Raw genomic sequence first — 16,590 nt, forward strand, 5'->3', positions numbered from 1 at the left:
AGATTTCCTAAGCACTAGTGTTTTAAGGAACATGTTAAAAGGAGAATCCTAATGTGATTTCTTTATAATGGGTGTGTTCCTTATCTTATTCTAGTGTCTAAACTCTTCTCCATGGCTGGACCCCTAAATAATATTCCTTTACGTGCTAAGGGTTATCTAGAGAGTGGGTTAGGTTTAATACCTACCCTAACCCTAACGGGTACCCTAACCATATCCTCTACCCTATCCCTAAAACGTACCCTAATCCTAACCCGTACCCTAATCCGAGCCCTAAACCTAACACTAACCCTAACCCTAACCCATACCCTTCGCCATACACGAACCACTCCCCAAACCCGTACCCTTAGCCATACCCTAACGCTAACCCTCACCCTAACCCTAACCCTAAGCTACCCTTGACTGCTTCTGCCTCCAATAGATTTCCTAAGCACTAGTGTTTTAAGGAACATCTTAAAAAGAGAATCCTAATGTGATTTCTTTATAATGGGTGTGTTCCTTATCTTATTCTAGTGTCTAAACTCTTCTCCATGGCTTGACCCCCAAATAATATTCCTTTACATGCTAAGGGGTATCTAGAGATTGGGATAGGTTTAATAACTACCCTATCCCTAACGCGTACCCTAATCCTAACACATACCCTAATCGTAACCCGTACCCTAAACCGAGCCCTATCCCTAATACTAACCCTAACCCTAACCCTTACTTAACCCTACGCCATACCCGAACCCGTACTCTAAGCTGTACCCTAACCCTAACCCTAACCTTAAGCTACCCTTGACTTCTTCTGCCTCCAGTAGATTTCCTAAGCACTAGTGTTTTAAGGCACATGTTAAAAAGAGAATCCTAATGTGATTTCTTTATAATGGGTGTGTTCCTTATCTTATCCTAGTGTCTAAACTCTTCTCCTTGGCTGCACCCCCAAATAATATTCCTTTACGTGCTAAGGGGTATCTAGAGAGTGGGATAGATTTAACAACTACCCTAACCCTAACGCGTACCCTAACCCTAACCCCTACCTTAACCCTAACACGTACCCTAATCCTTATCCGTACCCTAAACCGAGCCCTAACCGTAACACTAACCCTAACCCTAACCCATACCCTACGCCGTACCCAAACCCCTACCCGAATCCGTAACCTAAGCTACCCTTGACTGCTTCATCAAGCCTCTTAGATAGCCTCAACCACCATAAGGCCGACAGCAGGAGCAAGAAAAACTACAATTCTGCAGCCTGTGGACCAAAAACCACAGTTACAGGAAGATAGACAAGATGAAAAGTCAGAGGGCTATGTACCAGATGAAGGAACAAGGACAAACCCCAGAAAAACAACTAAATGAAGTGGAGATAGGTAACCTTCCAGAAAAAGAATTCATAATAATGATAGTGAAGATGATGCAGGACCTCGGAATAAGAATAGAGGCAAAGATTGAGAAGATGCAAGAAATGATTAACAAAGACCTAGAAGAATTAAAGAACAAACAAACAGAGATGACCAATACAATAACTGAAATGAAAACTACACTAGAAGGAATCAATAGCAGAATAACTGAGGCAGAAGAACGGATAAGAGACCTGGAAGACAGAATGGTGGAATTCACTGCTGCAGAACAGACTAAAGAAAAAAGAATGAAAAGAAATGAAGACAGCCTAAGAGACCTCTGGGACAACATTAAACGCAACAACATTCGCATTATACGGGTCCCAGAAGGTGACGAGAGAGAGAAAGGACCAGAGAAAATATTTGAAGAGATTATAGTTGAAAACTTCCCTAACATGGGAAAGGAAATAGCCACCCAAGTCCAGGAAGCGCAGAGAGTCCCATACAGGATAAACCCAAGGAGAAACATGCCGAGACACATAGTAATCAAAGTGGCAAAAATTAAAGACAAAGAAAAATTATTGAAAGCAGCAAGGGAAAAACGACAAATAACATACAAGGGAACTCCCATAAGGTTAACAGCTGATTTCTCAGCAGAAACTCTGCAAGCCAGAAGGGAGTGGCATGATATACTTAAAGTGATGAAAGGGAAGAACCTACAACCAAGATTACTCTACCCGGCAAGGATCTCATTTAGATTTGATGGAGAAATCAAAAGCTTTACAGACAAGCAAAAGCTAAGAGAATTCAGCACCACCAAACCAGCTCTACAACAAATGCTAAAGGAACTTCTCTAAGTGGGAAACACAAGAGAAGAAAAGGACCTACAAAAACAAACCCAAAACAATTAAGAAAATGGTCATAGGAACATACATATTGATAATTACCTTAAACGTGAATGGATTAAATGCCCCAACCAAAAGACATAGACTGGCTGAATGGATACAAAAACAAGACCCATATATATGCTGTCTACAAGAGACCCACTTTAGACTTAGGGACACATACAGACTGAAAGTGAGGGGATGGAAAAAGATATTCCATGCAAATGGAAATCAAAAGAAAGCTGGAGTAGCTATACTCATATCACATAAAATAGACTTTAAAATAAAGAATGTTTCAAGAGACAAGGAAGGACACTACATAATGATCAAAGGATCAATCCAAGAAGAAGATATAACAATTATAAATATATATGCACCCAACATAGGAGCACCTCAATACATAAGGCAACTGCTAACAGCTATAAAAGAGGAAATTGACAGTAACACAATCATAGTGGGGGACTTTAACACCTCACTTACACCAATGGACAGATCATCCAAAATGAAAATAAATAAGGAAACAGAAGCTTTAAATGACACAATAGACCAGATAGATTTAATTGATATATATAGGACATTCCATCCCAAAACAGCAGATTACACGTTCTTCTCAAGTGCGCATGGAACATTCTCCAGGATAGATCATATCTTGGGTCACAAATCAAGCCTCAGTAAATTTAAGAAAATTGAAATCATATCAAGCATCTTTTCTTACCACAACGCTATGAGATTAGAAATGAATTACAGGGCAAAAAACGTAAAAAAGACAAACACATTGAGGCTAAACAATACGTTACTAAATAACCAAGAGATCACTGAAGAAATCAAAGAGGAAATAAAAAAATACCTAGAGACAAATGACAATGAAAACACGACGACCCAAAACCTATGGGATGCAGCGAAAGCAGTTCTAAGAGGGAAGTTTATAGCTATACAAGCCTACCTAAAGAAACAAGAAAAATCTCAAGTAAACAATCTAACCTTACACCTAAAGAAACTAGAGAAAGAAGAACAAACAAAACCCAAAGTTAGCAGAAGGAAAGGAATCATAAAGATCAGAGCAGAAATAAATGAAATAGAAACAAAGAAAACAATAGCAAAGATCAATAAAACTAAAAGTTGGTTCTTTGAAAAGATAAACAAAATTGATAAGCCATTAGCCAGACTCATCAAGAAAAAGAGGTAGAGGACTCAAATCAATAATTTCAGAAATGAAAAAGAAGTTACAAAAGACACCGCAGAAATACAACACATCCTAAGAGACTACTACAAGCAACTTTATGCCAATAAAATGGACAACCTGGAAGAAATGGACAAATTTTTAGAAAGGTATAACCTTCCAAGACTGAACCAGGAAGAAACAGAAAATATGAACAGACCAATCACAAGTAATGAAATTGAAACTGTGATTAAAAATCTTCCAACAAACAAAAGTCCAGGACCAGATGGCTTCACAGGTGAATTCTATCAAACATTTAGAGAAGAGCTAACACCCATCCTTCTCAAACTCTTCCAAAAAATTGCAGCGGAAGGAACACTCCCAAACTCATTCTATGAGGCCACCATCACCCTGATACCAAAACCAGACAAAGACACTACAAAAAAAGAAAATTACAGACCAATATCACTGATGAATATAGATGCAAAAATCCTCAACAAAATTCTAGCAAACAGAATCCAACAACACATTAAAAGGATCATACACCACGATCAAGTGGGATTTATCCCAGGGATGCAAGGATTCTTCAATATACGCAAATCAATCAATGTGATACACCATATTAACAAACTGAAGAATAAAAACCATATGATCATCTCAATAGATGCAGAAAAAGCTTTTGACAAAATTCAACACCCATTTATGATAAAAACTCTCCAGAAAGTGGGCGTAGAGGGAACCTACCTCAACATAATAAAGGCCATGTATGACAAACCCACAGCAAACATCATTCTCAATGGTGAAAAACTGAAAGCATTTCCTCTAAGATCAGGAACGAGACAAGGATGTCCACTCTCACCACTATTATTCAACATAGTTCTGGAAGTCCTAGCCACGGCAATCAGAGAAGAAAAATAAATAAAAGGAATACAAATTGGAAACGAAGAAGTAAAACTGTCAGTGTTTGTGGATGACATGATACTATACATAGAGAATCCTAAAACTGCCACCAGAAAACTGCTAGAGCTAATTAATGAATATGGTAAAGTTGCAGGATACAAAATTAATGCACAGAAATCTCTTGCATTCCTATACACTAATGATGAAAAATCTGAAAGAGAAATTATGGAAACACTCCCATTTACCATTGCAACAAAAAGAATAAAATACCTAGGAATAAACCTACCTAGGGAGACAGAAGACCTGTATGCAGAAAACTATAAGACACTGATGAAAGAAATTAAAGATGATACCAACAGATGGAGAGATATACCATGTTCTTGGATTGGAAGAATCAACATTGTGAAAATGAATATACTACCCAAAGCAATCCCTATCAAATTACCAATGGCATTTTTTATGGAGCTAGAACAAATAATCTTAAAATTTGTATGGAGACACAAAAGACCCCAAATAGCCAAAGCAGTCTTGAGGCAAAAAAAATGGAGCTGGAGGAATCAGACTCCCTGACTTCAGACTATACTACAAAGCTACAGTAATCAAGACAATATGGTACTAGCACTAAAACAGAAACATAGATCAATGGAACAAGATAGAAAGCCCAGAGATTAACCCACGCACCTATGGTCAACTAATCTATGACAAAGGAGGCAAAGATATACAATGGAGAAAAGACAGTCTCTTCAATAAGTGGTGCTGGGAAAACTGGACAGCTACATGTAAAAGAATGGAATTAGAATACTCCCTAACACCATACACAAAAATAAACTCAAAATGGATTAGAGACCTAAATATAAGACTGGACACTATAAAACTCTTAGAGGAAAACATAGGAAGAACACTCTTTGACATAAATCACAGCAAGATCTTTTTTGATCCACCTCCTAGAGTAATGGAAATAAAAACAAAAATAAACAAATGGGACCTAATGAAACTTCAAAGCTTTTGCACAGCAAAGGAAACCATAAACAAGACGAAAAGACAACCCTCAGAATGGGAGAAAATATTTGCAAACGAATCAACGGACAAAGGATTAATCTCCAAAATATAGAAACAGCTCATTCAGCTCAATATTAAAGAAACAAACACCCCAATCCAAAAATGGGCAGAAGACCTAAATAGACATTTCTCCAAAGAAGACATACAGACGGCCACGAAGCACATGAAAAGATGTTCAACATCACTAATTATTAGAGAAATGCAAATCAAAACTACAATGAGGTATCACCTCACTCCTGTTAGAATGGGCATCATCAGAAAATCTACAAACAACAAATGCTGGAGAGGGTGTGGAGAAAAGGGAACCCTCTTGCACTGTTGGTGGGAATGTAAATTGATACAGCCACTATGGAGAACAATATGGAGGTTCCTTAAAAAACTAAAAATAGAATTACCATATGACCCAGCAATCCCACTACTGGGCGTATACCCAGAGAAAACCGTAATTCAAAAAGACACATGCACCCGAATGTTCATTGCAACAGTATTTACAATAGCCAGGTCATGGAAGCAACCTAAATGCCCATCAACAGACGAATGGATAAAGAAGATGTGGTACATATATACAATGGAATATTACTCAGCCATAAAAAGGAACAAAACTGAGTCATTTGTGGAGAAGTGGATGGATCTAGAGACTGTCATACAGAGTGAAGTAAGTCAGAAAGAGAAAAACAAATATCGTATATTAATGCATGTATGTGGAACCTAGAAAAATGGTACAGATGAGCCGGTTTGCAGGGCAGAAGTTGAGACACAGATGTAGAGAATGGACATATGGACACCAAGGGGGGAAAACTGCAGTGGGGTGGGGATGGTGGTGTGCTGAATTGGGAGATTGGGATTGACATGTATACACTGATGTGTATCAAATTGATGCCTAATAAGAACCTGCAGTATAAAAAAACAAACAAACAAAACAACTAATACTAAACTTTCATTGGGTTATTTGTATGGAAATATGTTAATATAAATGTTTCAGACATTACATGAAATTTCTAAAAATCTTATATTTGTATTTGTATGGAAATATGTTAATATAAATGTTTCAGACATTATATGAAATTTCTAAAAATCTTATATTTGTATTTGTATGGAAATATGTATGGAAATATGTTAATATAAATGTTTCAGACATTACATGAAATTTCTAAAAATCTTAAAAAAAAAAAAAGATATTTCATTTCTTACCCAGTTTGGCATTATGATATGAAATTTATCAGAGACCTGTGTTTGCCAAAATGTCCTTCACATAGATCTTCTTGAAGATGGAGCACTTTTGCAATGTGTTAGAGCACAACAATAACTATCTATAAATCACATAAAGACTTAAAAGGTCACTGTTAAACATTTGATCACAATGTAAATGACAAAAGAAACAATTATTGCTCTTACATGCAACATTTAAAAATAACTAGAATTATGACTGATAACATTTTACCAGGACATACTAGATTTTTAGGAATTCCATGTAATTTAACATACTAATCAAACAGTTCTCTCTGAGATGGCTCAAGGGCCTTCTAAAGCATCTCAAAGTTAGCTGGAGATCAAAAGTACTGTTAAAATTGGCCAAACAACACTTACTCACTGAACCAAAGTAAAGAGATTTCAAACAAAAATACAGATCACAGACACAGGCAAAGGAACTCACAAGCTGTCCACAATCAAAAGCAGCATTCCAAGAAAACTTTGGAGGGAGAAACCAAATCCAGGCTTGCCCTAACCCACTTCCAACAAAATCCAGCTTAGAAAATCCTGGTCATGCACAACTCTTTCCTCAGTGTTCTCTTTTCACAAATGTTCATCACCTTCTGTACCCATCTTACTTTGCCCCTTATTTTTTTCCGCATTCAGACACAGCCAGGTCTAGTACAAAGTGACTTTCTTTTCTCTTTGTACCATCAGCCTGTTACCTAGCTGCTCACTTTGTTTATTATGTAGCTTCAAAAATGCTTGAACATATGGAACTTCTTTTGTCTTTCTCTTCCTGTGACAAAATAACTCTAGCTGAAGGATAGTATAGTCATTTAGGCTACCTTTCAAAGACCACCTTTCCTCATTTTTCAAGAATGTATCCATACATTGGCCAGACAAAATTACAATAGAGTTTCATTCTTTTCTTAGTCTTAGGTTTACAACTATAGGTTGACCAGTCTGCCAGGATTTTGCCCACTGGCTATCAGATGGAACTGAAGAAGCAGCACTTCTTATGTTTGAACCATAGAACACTCACACACAGACTAAGAATAAAACAAAATCCACACCACCAATGGAAGCCTCAAACCAAAGGAACCAAAAACTAAACAGAAACCAAAAACCAAACAGCACAAGACTCAAATCAGCTTCCAAGTCTCAACTTAGCTTGTGACCTCTGTTCAAGTGATGCACCTTCCAAATGAGATTTTCTGGAATGAAAAGTCACCTAAATGGGAACCAAGGTTCCCCGAAATGTACAGGGCTAAAAGGACCTCAGAGTGCATACCAGGGGAGTTACCACACGCTGACTGAGGTGTGGCAACATCCCAAATGCTATTTTTCTGGTTCCCCAAAATAATCTCTTGGAGTAGGACATTCGGGGCAGTCCAGGATGGAGGAAGAGAGGAGTGTCCTCAAGGCAAGGATGGCCTCAGCAGCTGCTAGGGTGGTCCCTCTTCCACCATCTACTCCTGCCCCAGAGTTCCAACTGCTGGGATGACTGGGGCTCGGCCTTTCCAGGCAAGGGTCCCACGTGGTCTGGCCTCTAAAGGAATTCTCCAACCCTACACTCTCTCGAAAGAGGCTGGCATGGAGAAAATCTCAGTGTCCAATCAAGTCAGGGGACCCACAGGGGCCATCCCCAAGTCAGCCCCACACTGGGTACTAAATTTGATGTCGAAAACTCGACCTCTGTGCACCAGTGCCGAATCGAATCTCAGAGAGAGAGGATTGGAGGAAGTAGAAAAGAATAGCTTTACTGCTTTGGCAGCCAAAGGGGGACACAGAAAACTCGTGCCCTCAAAAACCATGCGTCCCAATGCACGAGGATCTGGTGAGGAGTTTTACAGCAATGGTTTAAGGACACAGTTTCTCCTAAGGATTAGTGTGTGTACAGGGCCTTAACTCCCTTTAATCTGGCCTAAGATGGTCTCTTGATGAGCTTCTCTGGAATGAAGAACACTAAAATCTTCTATTTTGTGGGGGTTGTAGTTTGGTAAAGAGCCCAAAGATACTCTTACGTACATCCCTTGAGGCAGAACCAGGATCCTGCCCCAAGGCTGCACTACTGTTTCTTGATGGTTCCTCCCTTGTATCTGCATCCCCTCCCTTCCCTGATTAGCAACTGTTCGAATCTGCCCTTTGGAACTCAGGGAAGGTTATGGAACCTGGAGTCTATTCCCAACAAACAGGAAACAGGAGACACAGGAAAGGCTTTCGTGCCCAGGAGCCCCACAGGGCCCTGCTCGATTTCACTACGAGGCCCTGACCCTGACACTAACTATGGCCCTGAGCTGTCTAGAATGGCATGAGCTTTCCCTAAATATGAATTTCTCTCTCCCCCTAACTAAGGTCCTGCTGCTGTCTCTAAGGACTGAGGCTGTCCCTAACAAAGTCCCTGATTATGTCCCTAACTATTGGCCTGAACTGTCTCTAACTAAAGCCTTGACACTGACCTTAATTAAGGTCCTTATGCTGTTCCTGAGGCCCTGAGGATGTCCTTAGCAAAGGCCCTCAGCTTATCTTTAACTGAGGCCCTGACACTCTCCCTAACTAAGGACTGAGGCTGTCTCTAACTAAGGCCCTGATTCTGTCTTTAACGAATGGCCTCACTCTTTCCCTAACAAAGGCCCTGACACAGTCCCTAACTAAAGCCCTGACACGGTCCCTAATAACATGAGCTGTCCCTCATTAGTGCCCTGATGAGGCCCATAAATGATGTACCGAAGATGGCACTAAGGTCCTGATGATGTCACTAATGACCTAAAATGTCTCTTACTAAGGCCCTCAAGTTACCTCTAACTGAAGCCCTAAAGATGTCCATAACTAAGTCCCTGACACTATCTCTAAGACCCTCAAGTTATCTTTAACTGAGGCCATGACAGTGTTCCTAACAAAGAACTTGACACTGTCTCTAACTAAGGCCCTGAGTCTGTCTTTACCTAATGGCCTCACTCTTTCCCCAACTACTCCCTGACGCTGCCCCTAACTAAGGCCCTGACAGTAGGCCTACTTGCCTGAGCTCTCTTTCACTAATACCCTGACCCTGTCCATAACTTATGCCCTGATGATGTCCCTAACGAACAGCCTGATGTGTCTCTTACTAAGGTCCTCAAGTTTTCTCTGAGGCCCTGACACTCTCCCTAATTAAGGCCTTGACACTGTCTTTAAGTAATGGCCTGATGCAGTTCCTACCTGAGATGCTGATGCTCTCACTAAGACCCCGAAGTCTCTACCTGAGAAGCTGACACTGTCTGTAACTAATTTCCTGACTTTTTCCTTAACTAACATCCTAATTTTGTCCCTAAATAACACCCTGACACTGGTCCTAACTACGGCCCTGATGCTGACCCTATCTAAGGCCCTGATGATGTCCCTAATAGACTTAGATGTCCCTCACTGTGGTCCTGATCCTGTCCATTACTAAGGTCCTGAATATGTGCCTAAGTACGTCTCTGACCCTGTCCTAAGGCCCTGACCCTCTTCCTAACTAAGGGCCTTGACGCTGTCTCTACACAAGGCCCTGACACTGCCCCTAAATAACGGCCTGACACTGGTCCCAAGTATGGACCTGATCCTGTCCATAACTAAGCCCCTGAAGATGTCCCTCATTAAGTCTCTGACACTGCCCTTAATAAGTCCCTGACACTGTCCCTAGCTAATGGCCTAAGTTATAACTTACAAAGTCTCTAACACTATCCCCAAGACGCTGACACCCTCCCTAACTTAGGCTTTGATGCTGCCCCTTAGTGCCTAAGCGGTGACAAAATAACACCCTGATTCTATTACTAAGGCCCTGAATATATCCCTACGAATGTCTCTGAAGTGTCCCTAACTAACGGCCTAACCTGTCTCTTACTAAGGTCCTCAAGTTATCTCTGAGGGCCTGACAACACTGTTCCTAACTAAGGCCCTGTTGCTGGCCCTAACTAACGTCCTGATGCTGAACCTAACTGAGGCCCTGATGCTCTTCCTAACTAAGGCCTTGATGCCGATTCTACCTGAGGCGCTAAAACTGTCTGTGACTAATGACCTGACTCTTTCCCTAACTAACACCCTGATGCTATCCCTAATTGAGGCCCTGAAGATGTCCCTAGTACCTTTAGGTGTTCCTCAGTATCACCCTGATCCTGTCCATAACTAAGGCCCTGAATATGTCCCTAGGTAAGTCTCTGACGCCGTCCCTAACTAAGGCCCTGATGCTGTCTCTACCTCAGAACCTGACATTCTAATGTCCTGACTCTCCCTAACTAACATCCTGACGCTGCCCCTAAGTGAGGCCCTGACACTCTTCTTAACTAAGGACTTGCCACTGTCCCTACCTAAAACCCTGACACTGTCTGTAACTAATGACCGGACTCTTTCCCTAACTAACACCCTAGATTTGGCCCTAACACCCTGACACTTGTTCTAATTATGGCCATGATGCTGGCTCTAAGGCCCTGAAGATATCCCTAAGTAACAGCCTGAATTGTGTCTAACTAAGGCTCTCACGTTATCTCTAACTTAGGCCCTGACGCTGTCCCTTATAGTCTAAGCTGTCATTAAATAATGCCCCAATCCTGTCCATAACTAAGGCCCTGAGTATGTCCCTAAGTACATCTCTGATGATGTCCCTAACAGCCTGAACTGTCTCTTCAAGTTATCTCTGAGGCTCTGACACTGGCCCTTACTAAGGCCTCACCCCGGGGTTGTCCCAGGCTGCTGGGCAGTTTTCTCTTGTCCGCATCTCTAGCCAGCTGCCTGCCATTGGCCACTCTAAGGTTCTGCGATGCAGTGGTCCCACGTGGGATGTGCCTGTGTAGGCTCACCTGTGGGAGGAGAGTCATGGCCACTCTGCCCTCCAGGGGACTGCGGCTCAGGGTAGGAATCTCTCAGCCAGCGTCTGGACACAGGGTTCTGTGTCCTTGTTTGTTGTAAATCCCTTGGAGTTACCTCTAACATTTTTTAAATGGATCTCCCCCTCAGCATATTTATGATTTAAATTATTTACCACATTAAAATTCAGGAATGACATTATTAGAATGAGCAGGAAGACACAGGATGCCCCCCCAATGATCTATTACTTGGAGGATTTAAAATTCTAATGAGAAAACACTCACTCTCCTCATCTTCTTGGGTGTCAGCACAAGGCGGGAATCAGCTGCATTCTTTATTTATCCCTCTGGTTTTCCAGAACCTTTCCTTCAAGGAGAAATCTCTGGGCTCTGCGGGAACTGTGAGTGGTGACCATCAGGTAAATCTGAGACTGAAAAGCAAGAGGAAAAGAGAGAGGGGAGGAGATGAGGATCGGTGGTGGGGAGAAGCAGGGGCATCCACGTTCAATCTCAGGCTGAGAGTCTGGGTTAGTCTCCAACGAAGCTAGGGACCACCAGGATCTGGCCCCACTGGCCTTGTCACCTGGTATGGGGATTGGGGACAGCCAAACAACCATGGCCACTTTCAAAGAAATAAAGAAGGTGGGAGGGCACCCCGAGAGCCAGACTGAAAATGGTCATGCTGTGAAATAATAAGATGCCCTTTTCAGAAAAGTGAAGATGGTTCTCTTGGTTCTCAAAGACTTGCAAATACTCTGTGTCCTTCTAGAGGCATGCTGAAGGCTTCAGCCTTTGAGGGCAGTAATGGGAGTGCATCTGGGCTCAAGACCATCCAGCGCTCACTCCTTGAGGGTGCAGAGGATGACCAGTGTCCACCCCTCGGGTGCTGTGGGGCCTGAGATCCCCTGATCACCGAGGACGGGTGGGGCCGCACAGACACTCCACTGGACCACCGGGGGCTTGGCTGGTGGGCTACAGTCCTTTATCAGATACAAGTTTTACAAACATTTTGTGCCATTTTGCATGGTGGATTATCTTATTCCTTGCTCCTTTTATACACAACTGTTTTTCATTTTGAGGAAGTCCAATTCATCTATTTTGTCTTTTGTTGTTTGTGCTTTTGGTAGATCTAAGAAATCATGACTAAATCCAAGGTCATGAAGATTTACTCTCATGTTTTCTTCTACGAGTTTTATAATTTTGGTTCTTGCATCTAGGCCTTTGGTCCATTTTGCATTGATTTTTGTATACGGGGTGAGGGGAGGTAAGGATCCAAGTTTATTCTTCTGCATGTGGGTATCCAGTCGTTCCAGAACCTGTGCTAACTGTTTGGGAGAAAATACATGCAAATGATGCGACCAACAAGGGCCTAATTCTAAAATATACAAACAGCTCATACAACTCAAAAAAGAAAAAAAAATCAAAAAATAAGCAGAAGGTCTAAATAGACATTTCTCCAAAGACATACAGTTGGCCAATAGGCACATGAGAAGATGCTCCACATCGCTAGTTATTAGAGAATGCAAATCAAAACTACAGTGAGTTATCACCTCATAGTGGTCAGAATGGCCATCATTAAAATGTCTATACATAAATGCTGGAGGGGGTGTGGAGAAAAGGGAACCCTCCTACACTACTGGTGGGAATGTAAATTGATGCAGCCACTATGGAAAACAGTATGGAGGTTCCTCAAAAACTAAAAATAGAATTACCATATGAACCAGCAATCCCACTCCTGGACACATATCCAGACAAAACTATAATTCGAAAAGATACATGCACCCCAGTATTCACAGCAGCACTATTCACAATAGCCAAGACATGGAAGCAACCTGAATGTCCCTCAACAGATGAATGGATATAGAAGATGTGATACATATATACAATGGAATATTACTTAGCCATAAAACAGAATGAAATAATGCCATCTGCAGCTACATGGAAGGGCCTAGAGATTATCATACAAAGTGAAGTAAGGCAGACAGAGAACGACAAATACCATATGATATCACTTATATGTGGATTATAAAATGAGACCCAAATGAACCTATCTACAGAACAAAAACCGACTCACAAATATAGAAATCAGACTTGTGGTTGTCAAGGGGAAGACAGGGGAGAGGGATGGATTGGGTGTTTGGGATTAGTAGATGCAAACTATTATATATAGGATGGATAAACAAGGTCTTACTGTACAGCACAGGGAACTATATTCAATACACTGTAATAAACCATAATGGAAAAAATATGAAAAATATGTATATATGTATGTATATATATATATATGAATCACTTTGCTGTACAGCAGAAATTAACACAACATTGTAAGTCAACTATACTTCAGTATCAATTAGTTTGAAGGCACTTTTATAAATTAGGCCTTATTTCTCTTGTCCTTTCATCCTGGGACAAATGTATAACAGAAACTAACCTGGATTACTCCAGGATGAATTCATATCACACAGAACTTTAATTGTTGAACAAACCATTAATACCAGTTACACCATGGGATGTCCTGATCCAATATGAAGTTTGTAAACCTTGTATCAAACCTGCAGAATGCACTAAATTTGGAAATTCAAACTGCAATGAAGCCAACTATCCCATGACTTCTCCACAACTAGTTATACAACATCAATTGGAAACCATATACAATCAAATGAATGTAGACAGAAACAACTATAGCCTTCTTTTTTTTCCTTTTAGATGAAGACGGTATTTAAGGTGATATCTTGGGCTGTTCCAGGATGTTACTCAATTTCCTGGGTATCTCCCATGCACACAGGAGGTACACATGTTAGTTAACTTGTTTGTGCACCTATATGAAGGTAGTTAATACCACAAAACTGTATACATAAAAAGAATTAAATGTTAAAGTCATGTTTTGTATTTTTAATGACAATGAAAAAAAGTGTAGTGCTGATATTTGTTACAAAAATGAACATTAAAAACATTCTTAGTGAAAAAAAGCCATACAGAAAAGGCAACCTAGATCCCATGCTCATCTTGTTTGCTTCAAATCCATCAAGGCTGTCCAAATGAGGGGGAAACTCAGTAATGGTTCCAGAAAAAGAAAACTGGATCAGGATGGAAAAAGACATTTTCATACAGTTGGGACAGCAGGTGAAAGTTGAAGTGGGGCTGAGTATTAAATTATAATGTAGACATCAGGATTTCCTCATTTAGGGGTTATGTGCTGGTTCCTTGGGCAAAACACACTGAGCATTTTGTGTGAGGTGGCAAATGTGAGTACTTTTGGCCATTACTGAAACTTTTCTGTACATTTTAAATTACTGGTAAGTAAATTACTTTTCTAGACAACCGTGTCAGTATCATGCCAGAAAATCAGACAAGACAGACATCAAATTTTGTTATAGAGGCCAAGACTTACCCAGACCAAGTTCAACCAAAGTTGTGATACTTATTTCCCTTGTAGGAGTCCACATGGTATTAAGAGGCACCGTGGGAAGAGTATATTAGTAGCTACCATGTCTTGGGTCCTGTGGATTACCTGGGGTGCAGTAGAAACTGTGAGATTTTAGTATTGCAATTTTTCACATTACTTCAAAAAATATGTTAAAAAATAAATTCAGTAAAGTTGCAAAATATGGAATCAATATACACAAATCAGTTTTGTTTCTATACACTAATAATGAACACCAACAAGAAAAATTAAGAAAACAATCCCATTTTCAATTCCATCAAAAAGAACAAACTATTTAGGAATAAATTTAGCCAAGGGCATGAAAGACCTATACTCAGAAAACTATAAAGCACTGATAAAGAAATTGAAGACACAATAGAAAACAATATTCCATGCTCATGCATCAGAAAAATTACAATTATTAAAATGTTTATTCTATCCAAAGCCATCAACAAACAGTGCCAGGAAAACTAGATACCAGACCCCAAAGAACGACACTGGTCACCATCTACACTGCACATAAAACTATCTAAAAGTGCACAGTATTCCACATTAAACCCTTTCTCTCCTGAGTCCCCTGAAGAAGCACCCCACCCACCCAGCAGTCAGCTGCACAGGAAGATTCTCCACACTTGCTCGCTTTTTCCTCTTGTGGAGTCTCCTCACCATTGGTTCCTGAGAAAACCCAGCTGCTGTCAGTGTGGACAATGCCTCATGGTCCAGAAGCCTAAGCCCTGACAGGAGACAAAGCTCCTGTCTGCTTGTCACAGAGCAAAGTCTGTGGGCAGGGTGCACCTGTGCCCCCAGGGTCAAACAGGTGGGTTCAGCGCCCCCTGTGGGACGTCAGAGAAGAGCCGGGAGCACCGCACTCACAAACCCAGAGGCCTCATCCGGAAGGCAGTTCTGCTGTATATACTAAGTTTGGAAATCCAAACTGAAATGGAGCCAAGTATCTCACTGTATCTTCTCAAAAGATGGTTAAGGAGCAATTAATTACAAACCATATGTAATGAAATGAATGTAGACACAAACTTTACAACTTAAACCAAAATTCACTCAAAATTGCCCATAGACGAATTTAAATTACCAAACTATAAAAAATCCTAGAAAAAAAAATAATCTACATGACTTTGGGTCTGGTGACCTTATTCAGAAAACCGGAAGACAAACCACAAACTGCAAGAAACTATTTCCAAAGCACATATCTGATAAAGGATTTGTACTCAAATTATGCCAACGCCATTAAAATTTGGTAAAGATTGAAACACACACCTGGCCCAAGAAGATAAACAGGCAGTAAATAAGCATACAAGAATATACTCAAGATGCTGGTGGAATGCATGTACAACCAACTTTGGAAGACAGTTTGGCAATTTTTTCCAAATCTAAAAAGTCTCACCTTAGGATCCAAGAAGTGTACCTCTTGTATTTAGACAACTGCTTTAAAAAACTGTGTTCAAACCCAAACTAGCATCAAGTAATGTACAGCAGCTCTATCCATAATGGCTAAAAACTTAAAGATATCAGGATGTCCTTCTGTAGGTGAATTCATAAACAAATTAGGGCACATACATGTCAAGGAGAGCAGAATACACCACCCCAAAATATGCCCATTTGACAAAAGGATTATTTTGGACTGATTAATAAGAAAGAGCAGACCCAGGAGAATCTTTCAAAGCCCAGTAGAAAATGCCCTTTTATGAGGTAAATTTACATTTATTAAGGATATCTCCATTTGTAAGGGTTTGTCCCTCTCTGGACCAGGAATTGAATGATGACTAAATATCAAGAAAAGCTTGTTGGGACTTCCCTGCTGGTCCAGTGGCTAAGG

The sequence above is a fragment of the Balaenoptera physalus genome, assembly GCF_965194825.1.
Source record: "Balaenoptera physalus genome assembly, contig: HAP1_SCAFFOLD_367, whole genome shotgun sequence".
Classification (NCBI taxonomy): Eukaryota; Metazoa; Chordata; class Mammalia; order Artiodactyla; family Balaenopteridae; genus Balaenoptera; species Balaenoptera physalus.